Consider the following 17,724-nt stretch of genomic DNA (forward strand, 5'->3'; position numbering starts at 1 on the left):
GTGGCAAGGATGCCCATGAGGTTACTGGTCCACCTCCATCTCCTCGTTGCCTCAACTGTATGGGTGACCACGCTACTTCCTCTCGAGATTGCCCCATTTTTAAAGAGGAAAAGCTCATTCAGGAAATCAGAGTGAAGGAAAAGGTGTCGACCTTTGCTGCTCGAAAATTATTCGCCAGTCGACAGCCCACGGTGCCTCAGACAGGAAAATACAGCACTGTCGTTGCCTCTCCTCAGCCAACAAAGGAGGCGGCCACGCAGACTTGTGACCTTAACTTTACTGCCACAGTCGTCAGATAGGACAGCGCAAAGATCGCCAGTTCAACCTCCCCACTTTCGCCTGCCCACTCTATGGCTCACCCTTCATCGGGTTCTGCTAAATCTCGAGCCCAAAAGTCAGACACCAAGACTTCGAAAAAAGAGCATACTCTTGAAGATTTTTCATGTACCCCAACTTCACAACCATCGGTTCCTCCTTCATCTAAACATCATGTTTCCAAGAAGGCTTGTAAGAAACCCAGTTCATCTCCTTCTCGGCCAAGGCGTGTCTCATCTACAGCACCACCTGGCGGTAATCGCCCTCGACCGTCTTCTGTGTCGTCGAGGTGCACTGCTGGCGGCCGATCAACCAGCCGATCGCTGGTGGCAGGAGCTGCTCCTGAACAACCTATGGATCTGGATCTTCCGCCTTCGGCTGGATGCCATTCCATGCTGTCGGTCGCAAGCTCTGAGCATTCGCTGAGTTGACGGCAACTTTGGTCACAATCCTCCATTTTATGTCCATCCTGTGTCCATTATCCACTGGAATATCCGCGGCCTTCGAGCCAATCGAGATGAATTGTTGATCCTCTTAGGATCCTACTCGCTGATCATCTTCTGCCTTCAGGAAACAAAGCCGCGTCACCATGACTGCTTTCTTCTCCCCCAATTTCAGTACATCCGATTTGATCTCCCCTGTGTTGAAGGCACTCCAGCACATGGAGCACTCATGATACTTCTCCATGATACTCTCCATCATCACCCAATCCCCTTAAACACTTCCTTCCAAGCTGTCACTGTCCGTCTTTCCCTTTCTGGATATTCCTTTTCTCTTTGTACTGTAGACATTCCACCGTCCACACAAATGGCACAAGCTGATCTCCTTCATCTTCTTGGTCAGCTTCCACCCCCCTATTTGCTGGTTGGGGACTTCAATGCCCACCACCCGCTTTGCGGATCTCCACATCCTTGTCCATGTGGCTCACTATTGCTAGAAGTCTTCCAACAGGCGGATCTAGTTTGCCTCAACACTGGGGACCCTACATTTTTGTCTGCCTCCACGACAAATGTCTCTCATTAGGACCTTTCGGTCGCTACTGTTCCGCTAGATCGGCGCTTCGAATGGTTCGCCCTTGATGATACACACTCGAGTGACCACTTTCCATGTGTCCTTAGACTGCAGCCTCAACAGCCACATATGCGCCCACGACGCAAGTTTGCCCAAGCCGATTGGACACTTTTCCGTCTCTAGCGACATTAGATGACCGTCCCTTTCCTAGCGTCGACGATGAGGTCACTCATATTACAGATGTTATCATTACAGCTGCGGAACATTCAATACCTCGCACCTCCGAATTGCCCCAGCGCCCCCCCCCCCCCCCCCCCCTCGTTCCATGGTGGAACGAGAAATGCCGTGATGCAATACGTGAGCGGCGACGTGCTCTCCGCGTTTTCCGCCACCATCCTACTTTGGCCAACTGTATCCGCTATAAGCAGTTCCGTGCGCGATGCCGTCGCGTCATCCTCGATAGCAAGAATGCAAGCTGGGACTTCTTTACTAGCTCATTTAACACCTTCACTCGCTCCTCGGAAGTTTGGAGTCGGACTGGACGGTTATCTGGCGCGCCTAGTTTCTCCCCGGTCTCTGGGCTCACTGTCGCGCATGATACATTCGTGGACCCCGTCGCAATTTCTAACTCATTGGGTCAACACTTTGCTGAGATTTCGAGCTCTTCAGATTACCCGCCAGCGTTTCTCCCGAAGAAACGTGCAGCGGAAGTGCGACCTCTTGCTTTCTCCTCTCAAAATCGCGAAAGCTACAATACTGTTTTTTTCCATTCGGGAACAACATGCACTCTCTTCTTCTCGCTCCTCCGCCCCAGGACCGTATGGTATCCACATCCAAATGTTGCTGCATTTATCATACCATAGTCTGCTTTACCTCCTTCGCCTTTATAATCTAATTTGGACCGACAGTACTTTTCCCAGACGCTGGCGGGAAGCTATCGTCGTTCCTGTTCCGAAACCTTGAAAGGACAAACATCTCCCCTCTAGCTATCGCCCAATTTCTCTGACGAGTAGTGTATGTAAGGTTTTGGAGCATATGGTGAATTGCCGTTTAGCTTGGTGGCTGGAGTCCCGCAGTCTTTTAACACCTGCCCAATGCGGTTTCCGAAAGCATCGTTCTGCAGTTGACAATCTTGTTTCTCTCTCCACAATCTCCTCCGGAAACGCCAAACAGCAGCAATATTTTTTGATATGGAGAGAGCATACGATACCTGTTGGAGGACAGGCATCCTCCGCACACTGTTCTCTTGGGTCTTTCGAGGTCGGCTGCCCCTTTTTCTTCGCGAATTTATGGCAGAGGCACATTTAGAGTGCGGGTGAACACCACTCTCTCCCGTACTTTCTCCCAAGAAAACGGTGTACCCCAGGACTCCATGCTAAGTGTTGTACTGTTTGCCATTGCCATAAATCCGATTATGAATTGTCTCCTTCCTGATGTCTCGGACTCCCTCTTTGTGGACGATTTTGCGATCTACTACAGCTCTCAGCGGATCAGTCTTCTTATACGACGTCTTCAAGGATGTATCGATCGCCTCCACTCTTGGAGCATCGAAACCGGCTTCCGCTTTTCTCCCAGTGAGACCGTTTGTGGTAATTTTTGGCGACGTAAGGAGTTTCTTCCACCTTCCTTACATCTAGGACCTGTCAACCTTCCGTTTTCGGACGTCGCTAAATTCTAGGGTCTTATGTTTGACAGAATACTGTGCTGGTCCTCCCACGTTTCCTATCTTTCGGCTCGCTGTCTGCGGTCCCTCAACACCCTCCGTGTCCTGAATGGTACCTCCTGGGTAGCGGACCGAGTGGTCCTTCTCTGCCTCTATCGCGCCTTAGTGCGCCTGAAATTGTACTATGGAAGCATAGTTTACTTCTACAGTCGGCCGTCTATTCTTCGGGGTCTCGACTCTATCCACCACCGTGGATTACGTTTAGTGTCTGGAGCTTTTTACAGCAGCCCTGTGGAAAGCCTTTATGCTGAGACTGCTGAACCTCCGCTGTCCAATCGGCGAGCTGTCCTGCTCAGTCGTTATGCTAGCCATCCGTCTTCCATGCCTGCTAATCCGGCCCATGACATTTTTTTCGACGCCTCCTTGGATTTAGGGTATGCAGGCCGCCCTTCCTCCCTACTACCACCGTGAGTCCGCTTCCGTTAACTGCTCCATTCTCTTTCCTTCTGCTTTCCTAAAACCTTCGTGACAACTTGGGGTACAGCACCGCCTTGTCTCCGTCCCTGGATCTGCCTGCTTCGTGACCTTTGTCAATGTCCCAAGGATGGTACCCCTTCACTTGTTTATTGTTGGGCATTTGCTGCTGTATGTGCACAAATGAAGCAAGCCACATTTATTTACACTGATAGCTCGAAAACATCGTTAGGTGTAGGGAGTGCCTATATTGTTGGCGACACTCCAAATAGATTTCGGCTTCCCGACCAGTGTTCGGTTTATACTGCGGAGCTTTACGCTGTTCTTCAGGCTGTCCAATACATCCGCTGCCATCAGCGGATACAGTATGTTATCTGTTCAGATTGTCAGCTCTCTCCTCAGTCTCCAAGCTCTTTACCCTGTGCACCCTCTGGTCCACCGGATTCAGGACTACCTGCGCTTGCTCCATTTAAGGGGGGGGGGGGGGGGGGACGTGTCTGTGGCGTTCCTCTGGCTCCCAGGACACGTTGGTATCTGTGGCAATGAGGCGGGCGATATAGCGGCCAAGGCTGCAGTCTCTCTTCTTCGGCGAGCTATTCGATCGATTCCCTTCGCCGATCTACAGAGCGTTTTGTGTCGTCGTGTTTTTCTTTTATGGCACGCACATTGGTTGACACTTCCAAATAATAAATTCCGGGACGTGAAAGCTCTTCCCTGTGCTTGGACCTCTTCCTCCCGAAGGCGTCGTCGGGAGGAGCTAATTTTAACTAGACTTCGGATAGGGCACTGTCTTTTTAGCCATCGACATCTTTTAAGCGGCGATCCTCCCCCAGTCTGTCCCCACTGCTCTCAGCTGTGGACGGTAAGACACCTTTTTATTGAGTGCCCCTATTTTACTCCGTTACGCGCCCGTCTACAGTAGTTGCCTGATATATCTTCCATTTTAGCAGATGACACGCCCTCGGCCGATAGCGTTCTCGAGTTTATTAGTGCCAGTGAGATGACGTCAGTCATTTGAAGCTCTTTTTGGGGAAAACCAACCCCTTTCTGTAGTTTCGTTCCCATTGCTGCTGCTTTTCAATTTCGTTTTTTACTGTTTCCTAAGTCACCGACTGGGCGCTAATGACCATAGCAGTTTTGCGCCCTAAAACCAAAACAAAAAACGTCGGTGTACTACTATGCCCCAGAGACCAAGCAGTCAAAGGAGTGGTAATATGTTGATTCACCATAACCAAAGTAGTATAAGCCAATGCGGTCGACTCGAAATGTCATGGCGTCAATATTTCAGGGATGCGAAAGGGATTCTGCTCGTATTTTATTTTCCCACTGGTCCAGTTATTAAGGGACAGTATTAAACAAAAGTTGTGAACGAACTCCAGCGAAAGGTACCTGAAAACGGCTAAGTTGGGAGAGGAAGAAACGATATTTCAGACAGTTCGCGCCCACATAAATGTCGTCATCGTGGCAAAAAATAAAATACATGAAGTAAGATACGAAATTGTCACAACCAACTTACGCATCTGATTTAGCACCACCAGTTTTCCATCTCTTCCCCAAGCTGAAAACTTTTCTCGATGGGCGCAGATTATCTTCATATGAGTAACTGGCAGCTGAAGTTGGAGTACTTTGAAGGCCTGGGTGAATCTAATTTTTGAGACGGCATAGTCATTGGAACATCGCTGGACCAAGTGTATCAGTGTACAGCGAGATGAAGTTTAAAAATAAAAATATTTCATTGAGGTAAGTCGTTTATTTCTATTCCACTCCAGGAACTTTTCAAGATACCCTCGTATTTTCCACCTTAAGTTCTGCACACCAACGTTTATAGTATATGGAAGACTATCAGTACAAAATGACAGGTTTGTGTGAGGTCTCCGAATTAATATACTAGTCATACAGTTAACCACGTAAAATTTAACGGTTCATTTGTAATTTTTTTCATGACTTTCGACTGGTTTGATGCGGCGTTCTCTTTTGTGCTAGCCACTTCATCTGAGAGTAATTCTTGCAACCTATGTCCTCAGTTACTTCCTGGATCTATTCCAGTCTGTTTTTCTCTAGTTTCTACACAGTATATCTAACTCTAGTACCATGGACGTTATTCCCTAGTGTAACAAAACAGAACACCGACAGCCGTCCCCAAGGTATTACAAGTTTCTGTGATCCTGTACACCATCCTCAGGCATTAACTGACGGTGTGGGGGTAAACTCCAGTCGTATATAACATTAAATTAGTCACCTATATCTATGACCGCGTTTTCGCAGACTCGTTGAGGTCTTAAGATGCGCTACTAGCCTCTCTCTTCCTCATGTCAGTGTCTTCCATACATTCGCCTCCTCTTCGTGTCTCCAGAGTGTCTCCTCATTCCTCACCTTATCAATCCATCTAATTTTCAGCATCCTTCCCAAGCACTACATTTTACTGTGCTCGAAACGTACATTGTCACAAATTTCTTCCTCAGATTAAGGTAGTTGTTTGATACTAGTAGACTTCTCTTGGCCAGGAATGCTCTTTTTTCCAGTACTAGTCTGCCTTTGATGTCCTCCTTGCTCCATCCGTCATTAGTTACTTTGCTGCCCAGGTAATAGAGTTCCTCAAATTCATCTACTTCGCTATCAGCAAACTCGGTGTTAGGTTTCTAGTTGTCCTCTTTTGTGCTACTTCTTATTACTTTAGTCCTTGTTAGATTTACTCTCAATACCCATCGTCTACTCATCAGAATGTTTAATCCATTTAGCAAATCGTGTAATTCATTTTTACTTTCACTGAGGATTGGAGTGTCATAAGAGAATCCTGTTATTGATATTTTTGACCTTCATTTCTAAGTAGATTCTTGAACCTTCCTTTTATTACCGTCATTTGCTTCTTCGATTTGTCGATTGAGAAGTGCCGGCGAAAGACTACGTCCCTGTGTTACACCCTTTTTAATCCGAGCACTTCGTACTTGGTCTTGCAATCTTCTTGTTCTCTCTTTGTTCTGTGCCTACTGTATATTACCCGTCTATCCCTATAACTTAACCCTATTTTTCTCTTAAGTTCGAACATATCGCCCCACTGTACACTATCGAACGCATTTTTCAGGTCGACAAATCCTATGAAAGTATCTTGATTTTTCTGGAGTCTTGTTTTTGTTTCCATTATCAACCGCAACGTCAGAATTGCCTCTGTGCGCCTTTACCGTTCCTGAAGCCAAACAGATAGTCAGCTAGTAGCTCCTCGGTATCATTTTCCATTCTTCTATGTATTATTCTTGTCAGCAAATTCGATGCATGAGCTAAGCTTATTGTGCGGTAATTCCCGCACTAGTGAGCTCTTGCACTTTTCGGAAATGTGTGGATGAGATTTTTCCGAAAGTGATATGGTGTGTCGCCAGACTCTCACATTCAGTCGTTCTGTTGCCATTTTCCCCAATGATTTTAGAAATTCTGGTGGAATGTTATCCATCCCTTCTGCCTTATTTGATCTTAGGTCCTCCAAAGCTCGCTTAAATTCAGATTCTTATACTGGATCCTCTCTCTCTCTCTCTCTCTCTCTCTCTCTCCCTCTCCCTCTCTCTCTCTCTCTCTCTGTCTCTCTCTCTGTCTCTCTCTCTCTTCCCTCCCTCCCTTCCTCCCTACCTCCCCCTAAATAGACTTCTGTTTCTTCTTCTTTCACATCAGATAAATCTTCCCCCTCATACCCTTCACAGAGGCCTTCAATGTACTGTCCCTCCATATTCGCTCTCTGCTCGTCATTTAACAGTGGAATTCCCTTTGAACTCTTAATGTTGCCATCCTTGATTTTAATTTCCCCGAATTCTTATTTTGACCCTATTTGGTGAGTCAGTTCTTTCGACAATCATTTCTTTTTCAATTTCTTCACATTTTTCATGCAGCCTTTTCGTCCTAGCATCCCTGCACTTCCAACTTATTTCATTTCTCAGTGACTTGTATTTCTGTATTCCTGAATTTCCCTGAACATTTTTGTACTTGCTTTTTTTATCGATCAAGTGAAGTAGTTCTTCCATTACCCATGATTTCTTCGCGGTTACCTACTTAGTACCTATGTTTGCTCACCAACTTGTGAGTCCCCTTTTTACAGACGTAAATTCTTCATTTAACTGCCTACTGAGCTATTTAATGCAGTATCTACAGCCGCAGATAATTTAAAGCATCTGTCTTCATTTCCTGGTACTTACGTATGCCACTTCGTTGCCCCTTGATACATCCTGACTAGTTTCTCAAACTTCAGCCCACGACTCATGACTACTAAATTGTGATCTGAGTTCTTATCTGCTCCTGGGTGCGCCGTACAATCTATATATGATTTTGTAATGTCTGCCTGATCATGAATCTTCCCGTATCTCCTCGCCCTTTCCCACGTTTATCTCCTCATGTCGTGAGGAGTAATCGCTATTACTAGCAGAAATTTATTGCAAAAGTCAATCTTTCTCCCCTCCCATTTGCATATAGAAACTACTTAGTCTTAAGCAGCAAGATTTCGACAAAATTTGCCCTCAAGGGCCAAGTATTAGTTTTTTGGGTGCAGGCTTGGCGCCCCCGGGTTCCGGACCTGGAGACTGATCAGCGCCGCCAGTCGTGCCACCGTAAGTTCTGGGCAGGCTCCAGCAACCACGCAGTGACGTCGAACGTTGTGTGCCGAAGGCCGAGGAACATTGGCCTGAACACCCGGATCGCGAGGGAGGTAAAAACTTCCATATATTCCGCTACCTCAAGGTGTGCTGCGCGCCCATGCGATGCATGGCTGTTGAGGTGAAACGCTCATTAGCGAGCTACCTCTGGGGAAACTGCCTTACCTCAGTTACATAAAGCTTACTTAAGCATGTGGGACTCTGTCTAGGTGGACTTTCATTACCCTAGCTATTCGTGAGACGGAGTCGATACGCAAAGCTAGAACGGCGTCGAACTTTTTCATTCAGTTGATCCCACTGACTGCTTGCACTCGAGAAAAGTAAATGAATAATAACCCAAGCAACAGGCAAAACGACCGACTGACAAGATTGTTTTCATTCGGTTGCTCCCACAGACTGGTTTCACTCAAAAGAATGAAGGAATAATAAAATCGTTATGTATACCTACTGAAAGAGTCGATTGTTTCGCAACAACCGAATGAATCAATTGTTTTCATTCTGTTCTTCCCATCTCTACAGTGCAACAAATTGTATTACTCTGCTTTTTTTTGTTTTTTTTGTTTTTTTGTTTTTTTTTTTTTACTTTCAGAGCAGTGGCAGATCTACCATCAAATCTGTCCTCCATTTCAAGCTACGTTCAAACGAATGATGAGATGTTACGGTTGCGTGTTATGTGCAACTTACTTTTCGTAAAATTGTAGGGAGCTGTTCTTAGTGTTTCGAAAGGGTGACTGGCACTCCCATGTTCGGTAAGAGGTCAGCCACATTTCTCTGTGACGTTATTTTAGCTTCTCGTTTTATTTAAGTTTTAATCCCACGTATAGCATCTTCCACCATTTCTACTTCATCTCAAGGTGCGTTAGGAACAAGGAATGTTTGGGTCAATATTAGTAACATGGTAGTAAGTGAATACCATGTTGTAGATTTTTCCTCATTATGATCAGATTTTGACATTTTATCCTCGTTTGTGATTACGCTAATGGTTTAAGGCGCAAGACCCTCTTTTTTGCCAGTGCAGCAAAAATGAAGAGCTAAAACATCCAAGTGATTCTTGTTTCAGCGCAAAGTCGTATGGCAACGGCAGCGTCAGCACTGGCTTTCCACACCTCTAGCGAGTTACAGCTTTCCGCATAAAGTTTTACGGCGGTCCTGGCGGCGCGCCGGCAGTTGACACATTAGAACGCTCTCAGCACGACACTCGGCAACTGCTGGGGCTGTCGATAGAGCTGTGCCGATGAGTAGCGGCGGCTGGGCTCCCGACCAGCCTGTTGAGGCCGCCCGCCGTGTGGCCGCGTCATGCCGGCGCGCTGATTTGTGCGACGTCGGCGTGCGCGTTAACCCCGACGCGTAAATTAGTCGGCTGGACGGCAACGCGCGCCGCCGTGTTCTCAGAGATAAGCCGGGCAGTCCGGCGCGGCCGCAGGCTGCGGCCCATCCCCGCGCCTGGGATTAGCGCGGCCTCTCGCGTAACGAGTTACGGGCCGGCCTGACATCGCCGCCCTGCGCGGGCGTACAGGTCTGTCGCCTGGCAACGCCACCTCATACACAGCTCGCCTCTAGTCGAGCACGTTGCGGCGTTGATAGGAAGCTCCAGACATATTACTGGTAGTACAGTAATCGCCGTGGACTGGGGGTAGCATCTTTGATTCATAATCAAAACGCCTTCGGTCCCGAGTTCGATCCCCGCCACTGCATAAATTTTGATACTCAGCGTTGGCGGCTGAAGACTTCCGGCATAAGAAGTCAGCCTCATTCTGCCAACGGCCTTGTCAAAGAGGGCGGAGGAGCGGATAGAGGTTCAGGGCACTCTCTTGTCCTAGGGGTGGGAAATTGCCCCTAAAGGCGGAAGAATCAGCAATGATCAACGACATGAGGATGCAGAAGGCAATGGAAACCACTGCATTAAAGACACGTAACGTGTATCCACAGGACATGTGGCCTGTAATTGAAGAAGTGTCATGATGATCTCTCCATTGGCAAAAGATTCCGGAATAGTCCCTCATTCGGATCTCTGGGAGGGGACTGCCAAGGTGGTTACCTTGAGAAAAAGATTGAATAATCAACGGAAGGATAACGTTCTAAGAGTCGGGGCGCTGATTGTCAGAAGCTTGAACGTGGTAGGGAAACTAGAAAATCTGAAAAGGGAAATGCAAAGGCTCAATCTAGATATAGTAGGGGTCAGTGAAGTGAAGTGGAAGGAAGACAAGGATTTCTGGTCAGATGAGTATCGGGTAATATCAACAGCAGCAGAAAATGGTATAACAGGTGTAGGATTCGTTATGAATAGGAAGGTAGGGCAGAGGGTGTGTTACTGTGAACAGTTCAGTGACCGGGTTGTTCTAATCAGAATCGACAGCAGACCAACACCGACGTCGCAAGCTGAAGATGAACAGATAGAGAAAGTGTATGAGGATATTGAAAGGGTAATGCAGTATGTAAAGGGGGACGAAAATCTAATAGTCATGGGCGACTGGAATGCAGTTGTAAGGGAAGGAGTAGAAGAAAAGGTTACAGGAGAATATGGGCTTGGGACAAGGAATGAGAGGAGAAAGACTAATTGAGTTCTGTAACAAGTTTCAGCTAGTAATAGCAAATACCCTGTTCAAGAATCACAAGAGGAGGAGGTATACTTGGAAAAGGCTGGGAGATACGGGAAGATTTCAATTAGATTACATCATGGTCAGACAGATTCCGAAATCAGATACTGGATTTTAAGGCGTACCCAGGAGCAGATATAGACTCAGATCACAATATAGTAGTGATGAAGAGTAGGCTGAAATTCAAGACATTAGTCAGGAAGAATCAATACGCAAAGAAGTGGGATACGGAAGTACTAAGGAATGACGAATTAAGTTTGAAGTTATCTAACGCTATAGATACAGCAATAAGGAATAGCGCAGTAGGCAGTACAGTTGAAGAGGAATGGACATCTCTAAAATGGGTCATCACAGAAGTTGGGAAGGAAAACATAGGTACAAAGAAGGTAGATGCGAAGAAACCATGGGTAACAGAAGAAATACTTCAGTTGATTGATGAAAGGAGGAAGTACAAACATGTTCCGGAAAAATCAGGAATACAGAAATAAGACACTGAGGAATGAAATAAATAGGAAGTGCAGGGAAGCCAAGACGAAATGGCTGCAGGAAAAATGTGAAGACATCGAAAAAGATATGATTGTCGGAAGGACAGACTCACCATACAGGAAAGTCAAAACAACCTTTGGTGACACTAAAACCAACGGTGGTAACATTAAGAGTGCAACGGGAATTCCACTGTTAAATGCAGAGGAGAGAGCAGATAGGTGGAAAGAATACATTGAAAGCCTCTGAGGGTGAAGATTTGTCTGATACGATAGAAGAAGAAACAGGAATCGATTTAGAAGAGATAGGGGATCCAGTATTAGAATCGGAATTTAAAAGAGCTTTGGAGGACTTACGGGCAGATAAGGCAGAAGGGATAGATACCATTCCATCAGAACTACTATCAGAACGACTATTCACGTTGGTATGTAGAATATATGAGTCTGGCGATATACCATCTGACTTTCGGAAAAGCATCATCCACACAATTCCGAAGACGGCAAGAGCTGATAAGTGCGAGAATTATCGCACAATCAGCTTCACAGCTCACGCATCGAAGCTACTTACAAGAATAATATACAGAAGAATGGAAAAGGAAACTGAGAATGCAATAGGTGACGATCACTTTGGCTATAGGAAACGTAAAGGGACGATAGAGGCAATTCTGACGTTACGGCTAGTAATGGAAGCAAGGCTAAAGAAAAATCAAGACACCTTCATAGGATTTGTCGACCTGGAAAAAGCGTTCGACAATATAAAATGGTGCAAGCTGTTAGAGATTCTGAAAAAAGTAGGGGTAAGCTATAGGGAGAGACGCGTCATATACAATATGTACAACAACCAAGAGGGAATAATAAGAGTGGACGATCAAGAACGAAGTGCTCGTATTAAGAAGGGTGTAAGGCAGTAGCCTTTCGCCCCTACTCTTCAATCTGTACATCGAGGAAGCAATGATGGAAATAATAGAAAGGTTCAGGAGTGGAATTAAAACACAAGGTGAAAGGATATCAATGATACGACTCGCTGATGACATTGCTATCCTGAGTGAAAGTGAAGAAGAATTAAATGATCAGCTGAACAGAATGAACAGTCTAATGAGTACACAGTATGGTTTGAGAGTATATCGGAGAAAGACAAAGGTAATGAGAAGCAGTAGAAAGGAGAACAGCGAGAAACTTAACATCAGGATTGATGGTCACGAAGTCGATGAAGTTAAGGAATTCTGCTACCTAGGCAGTAAAATAACCAATGACGGACGGAGCAAGGAGGACATCAAAAGCAGACTCGTTATGGCAAAAAAGGCATTTCTGGCCAAGAGGAGTCTACTAATATCAAATACTGGCCTTAATTTGAGGAAGAAATTTCTGAGGATGTACGTCTGGAGTACAGCATTGTATGGTAGTGAAACATGGACTGTGGGAAAACCAGAACAGAAGAGAATCGAAGCATTTGTAATGTGGTGCTATAGACGAATGTTGAAAATTAGGTGGACTGATAAGGTAAGGAATGAGGAGGTTTTACGCAGAATCGGAGAGGAAAGGAATAAGTGGAAAACACTGATAAGGAGAAGGGACAGGATGATAGGACATCTGCTAAGACATGAGGGAATGACTTCCATGGTACTAGAGGGAGCTGTAGAAGGCAAAAACTGAAGAGGAAGACAGAGATTGGAATACGTCAAGCAAATGATTGAGGACGTAGATTCCAAGTGCTACTCTGAGATGAAGAGGTTAGCACAGGAAAGGAATTCGTGGCGGGCCGTATCAAACCAGTCAGTAGACTGATGACCAAAAAAAACAGTGACGGAGGTGTGAGGCTTTTGTCTATGTAGCATTAGCGCGACACAATTAAGTCATGATAATCACATAACAGGTATTAAATGAGTAAACTTCTACTCTGTTCGGAGCTGATGTCTACCAACCGAATGTGTAAAATAGTGGCACGAATACTATCGTATTCGTTGTGGCGTGAAAGCAACCGACTCCCTAATGTCTTTTTGAGGAAATTCTTGTCATACCTGAAACAAATGGTTATATGGTACCCTCGACCCTACCTCCTTTGCAAATTGCATCTTTCATCCCTCTTTCACTCTGTTCTAACTCCTTTTAAATGCTCTACAACCCTCCTTGTGCTGCACCTTATTTTCCGTTTTACAGATAACACTCAAACGAATAGTGTGTGATCTGTAACGTCTTGATTGTAATCGATCAGAGGTGGGATGGCTCCCGTCACATGCAGAGCTAGAGGGAAGCCCACCTCTTGCATTACCTATTTGTCTCGACTTGTTTTTGTTATTGACTGTCCAATTATATCAATTCCGTTTTCAGCCTTCTCATTTCTGCCATTCCAAATTGGTTTGTTAGAGGGCATTCTTTGCTATTTAATAGTATCTGACATTGGATTTTTGGCGTAGATCGGATGCGGGTGGGGTTGCTTTCGCAATGGATGAGCCCTGGGAGACCCCTCGCCTGTGCTCTGACCCACGTACCAACCCAGTCCATATGCTTCTCCATAAATTAATTCTCAGCTCTGGCATCAGTATTGAATAAAGCATCTCCTACCTTCCCCCCAGGCCCCCCAGGGGGTCTAAAACTCTTTTGTGGATACGTGCGTGGCGAGCACGGGGCCCCGAGCCATTGCAGCCTTCTTTCTCTCCCGGGCCGCATTTCCTTTCCTTTCCCTTCCCCCTCCTTTCCCCTCCATGCTCCTTTCCCCTCGCCCTCTCCTCTCCCTCTATTGGTGTCCTTGCTTATGTTGGCCCCCGCTATCCTCCTGGTTCTGTTGGTTTTACACTCCGGCTTTGTTGCGTAATCATCTCCTCCTTTTGGCATTCCTTGGTCCCCCTCTGGGGTTTGACCTCCATTACAAAATTTCTCCTCCGTAGTGTGAGCCATTTGGGGAAGAGCACCTTACCTAGTGCCTCCGACGTGCGCCCTCCTAGTACATTCCACCTTTTCTTTCACGTCGTTGTCTGATGCTAGGGTGCATAGCCAGCACGGTAGCCAGCCCGTGTGGTGGGGTCGCTATGTACCCTTTTGGTTGAGCCCCCTGAACACACAGGGATCACACTTCTGATACCTGAGCTGTGACCTCCTCATGCATGCCTTGGAGTGGTTGCTCGTCATCCTGGAGCATCGGAACTCCTGGCAATGGCCGCCGTGCCAGACAGCCCTTGCTGTGGCTGGGTGGCGCCCGTGAGGAGAGCCCCGAATCGGAGTGGGTGGTATCAGGGCGGACGCTATGCAGATGAAACGCATACGGGTCCAAAACTCTGGCCGTTCTTCTGTGGCCGTCTCTCTGCGTTGAACTGATTCCTCAAGTGCTGCTTCTCTTGCCCCTTCGGCCTTCCCTTCCATGGCTACCCCCTGGGAAGAGGGTCAGGCCCGTCGTCTAGGGGCAAAACCTTTCCCCCGTTATCTAGTTTGCACTAGACTGATGGAGATACTTTCACCAGTGTCAAACCTTTATTCTTTGTGGAACACACTGAAGACAAGTTTGGCGAAGTGGACTCCCTGAGCAAGATGCGGTCGGGTTCGTTGCTGATAAAAACTGCTTCAGCTGCCCAATCTGCGGCCCTTCATGCCTGTACCCATCTTGGCACAATTCCTGTGTCCATTACCCCTCACCAGTCTCTAAATATGGTACAAGGTGTGATTTTTCACAGGGACCTCATCCTTCAAACTGATGAGGAACTTCGGGACAATCTCGGACGGTGGGGTGTTGACTTTGTTCGGCGTGTTCAGAAGGGTCCTAAAGATAATCGTATTGATACTGGTGCCTTTATCCTGGCCTTTGAAGGGGATACCCTCCATGAGAAAGTTAAGATTATGGTCTATCGCTGTGATGTGAAGCCGTACATCCCACCTCCTATGAGGTGTTTTAAGTGCTTGCGTTTTGGCTACATGTCTTCTCGCTGTTCCCAGGACCCTCTCTATGGTGACTGTGGACGTCCACTCCATGAGGGAGTCTCTGTGTTCCTCCTCCTGTATGTGTAAATTGTCATGGTAGTCATTCTCCACGTTCACCAGATTGCCCGGTATATAAGAAAGAAAAAAAGATACAGGAGTATAAGTCCCTCGATCGTTTAAGCTAAACAGAGGCCCGTAAGAAATATGCACGACTGCACCCTGTGTCGATGACATCTAGTTACGCCTTGGTTACATCTTCATCCCTTCCTCCCCCTTCCTTACCCCCATCCCGGACCCCTCTCCTCCCCCCCTCCCCTGCGGCTCCCACACCTCCTATGGGCGCTGCTCCCCCTTCCCAGCCGGAGAAGTGTCCCACTCCTTCAGCGTCTGCCGGTCAAGGGCGCCTCTCCCGGGATGCCCCTTCCCGGCACCTTCCAGGTCAAAGGTCTGCTGCCGCGCGGCGACCGCGAGAGCCGCGGTCTGTCGGCCCCCAGGTCGCCCGGTCTCTTTCTGTTCCTGGTCTTGCTGCAGCTGGCAGCCCTCCTCGATCTCAGCCTGAAAAGAAGAAGAAACATAAGTCCCGGGACAAAGAGCTTCTGGTGTCTCCGGAGGTCCCTTCCCCGACTTCACAACCGGATTCTGACCTGTCGTTCATGGATGTCGCCCCCTCCTTGTCGGTGACGGGTGGGGACCTGGCGGTATGACTGGATTTAGCGTGTTCAGCCCTCATTTAAACCACGTTCTGTGGTTCTCAAATGGAATTGTATTGGATACTATCGTCACCTTCCGGAATTGAAATCCCTTCTTTCGTCCTACTCTGCAGCTTGTGTGGTTCTCCAGGAATCTCATTTTACTGATGCTCACTCACCGACCCTCCGTGGGTTCCGTGTTTTCTGTCGAAATCGGGTGAGACCCTCGTGGGCTTCTGGTGGCGTTTGTACGTTGGTCCGTACAGACATTGCTAGCACGTGGATTCCTCTCCAAACTACATTGGAAGCGGTTGCTGTTAGGGTCCACTTAGACTCTGCAGTCACAGTTTGCAATCTTTATGTCCCTCCTGACAGGACTCTTACACCTGCTGCCTTAATCACCCTTCTTCAGCAACTTCCTCCTCCCTTCCTCCTCCTTGGGGATTTTAATGCTCATCATCCTTTGTGGGGCAGTGCCTTTCCATCTAGACGAGGTCTTCTTATAGACCTATTTATTGCAAACCACAACTTGTGCCTTCTTAATGATGGCTCCCCTACTCATTTCAGTGCCGGTCATGGTACCTTTTCTGCCATTGATCTTTCTCTTTCTTCTCCCTCTCTCCTCCCTTCATTACACTGGTCGCCACACGACGACCTTTGTGATATTGACCATTTCCCGTTGATTATCACGCTCCCTTCCCGCTCCCCGATGGACAGGTTACCTCGTTGGTCTTTCCACCGCGCCGATTGGCCTCTATACACTGCACAGGTCGAGTTTTCTCCCTCTTTGTCGGGTTGTATTGATGACGTCCTACGTGACATGTCTGACGCGATTGTTCGCGCTGCTGACCTTGCTGTCCCGCGCTCATCTGGACCATTTCGTCGCCGGCAAGTCCCGTGGTGGAGTACGGCCATTGCCATTGCCATCCGTGATAGCCGTCGAGCTTTGCAACACTTTAAGAGGCACCCATCCGTAGCCAGCCTTACTACCTTTAAACGCCTTCGCGCTAAAGCCCGTTATTTAATCAAACAGAGCAAGCGGATATGTTGGGAACGATTCGTTTCTACCCTTGGTTCCACTGTCCCTCTGTCACGGGTATGGGCTACACTTCGCTCTCTCAAAGGTTGCCATCGGCAGTCTACCCTCCCAGGCCTTCACCTCCCAGATGGCATTTGTACGGACCCATTAGTTCTCGCAGAACATCTTGCGACCCATTTTGCAGTGGCATCAGCGTCAGCCTCCTATCCAGCTGCTTTCCTTCATCAGAAACAGCAGGCTGAATCTCTCACCTTATGTTTCACCACTTGTGAGTCAGAATCTTACAACGAACCTTTTACTGAATGGGAATTTCTTTCTGCTCTATCTTCTTCTCATGATACGGCCCCTGGCCCAGATTCCATTCATAACCAACTGCTTCAACATCTCAGTGCTCCACAACGGCAACATCATCTTTGAGTGTTTAACCGTATCTGGCTCCAGGGTGACTTCCCTTCTCAGTGGAGGGATAGCATTGTGGTTCCTGTCCTTAAGCCTGGTAAGGACCCCCTACCTGTTGACAGCTATTGGCCAATTAGTTTGACCAATGTTGTTTGTAAGTTACTTGAACGGATGGTAGCCCGTCGGCTCACTTGGGTCCTCGAATCTCGGGATCTATTGTCCCCTTACCAGTGTGGCTTTCGAGAGGGACGATCTCCAATCGATCATTTACTTCGCTTGGAATCCGCAGTTCGGCAGGCTTTTTCCCAGCGCCGCCATTTGGTTGCTGTGTTTTTTGACCTTCGCATGGCCTATGACACGGCCTGGCGCCATCACATCTTACTAACCCTTCATCAGTGGGGTCTTCAGGGCCCACTCCCGATTTTTATCCGCCAGTTCCTGATCCATTGGTCATTAAGAGTTAGAGTTGGTATTGCTTTTAGTTCTCCACGGACCCAGGAGACGGGCATCCCACA

The sequence above is a fragment of the Schistocerca nitens genome, chromosome 6 (assembly GCF_023898315.1).
Source record: "Schistocerca nitens isolate TAMUIC-IGC-003100 chromosome 6, iqSchNite1.1, whole genome shotgun sequence".
Classification (NCBI taxonomy): domain Eukaryota; kingdom Metazoa; phylum Arthropoda; class Insecta; order Orthoptera; family Acrididae; genus Schistocerca; species Schistocerca nitens.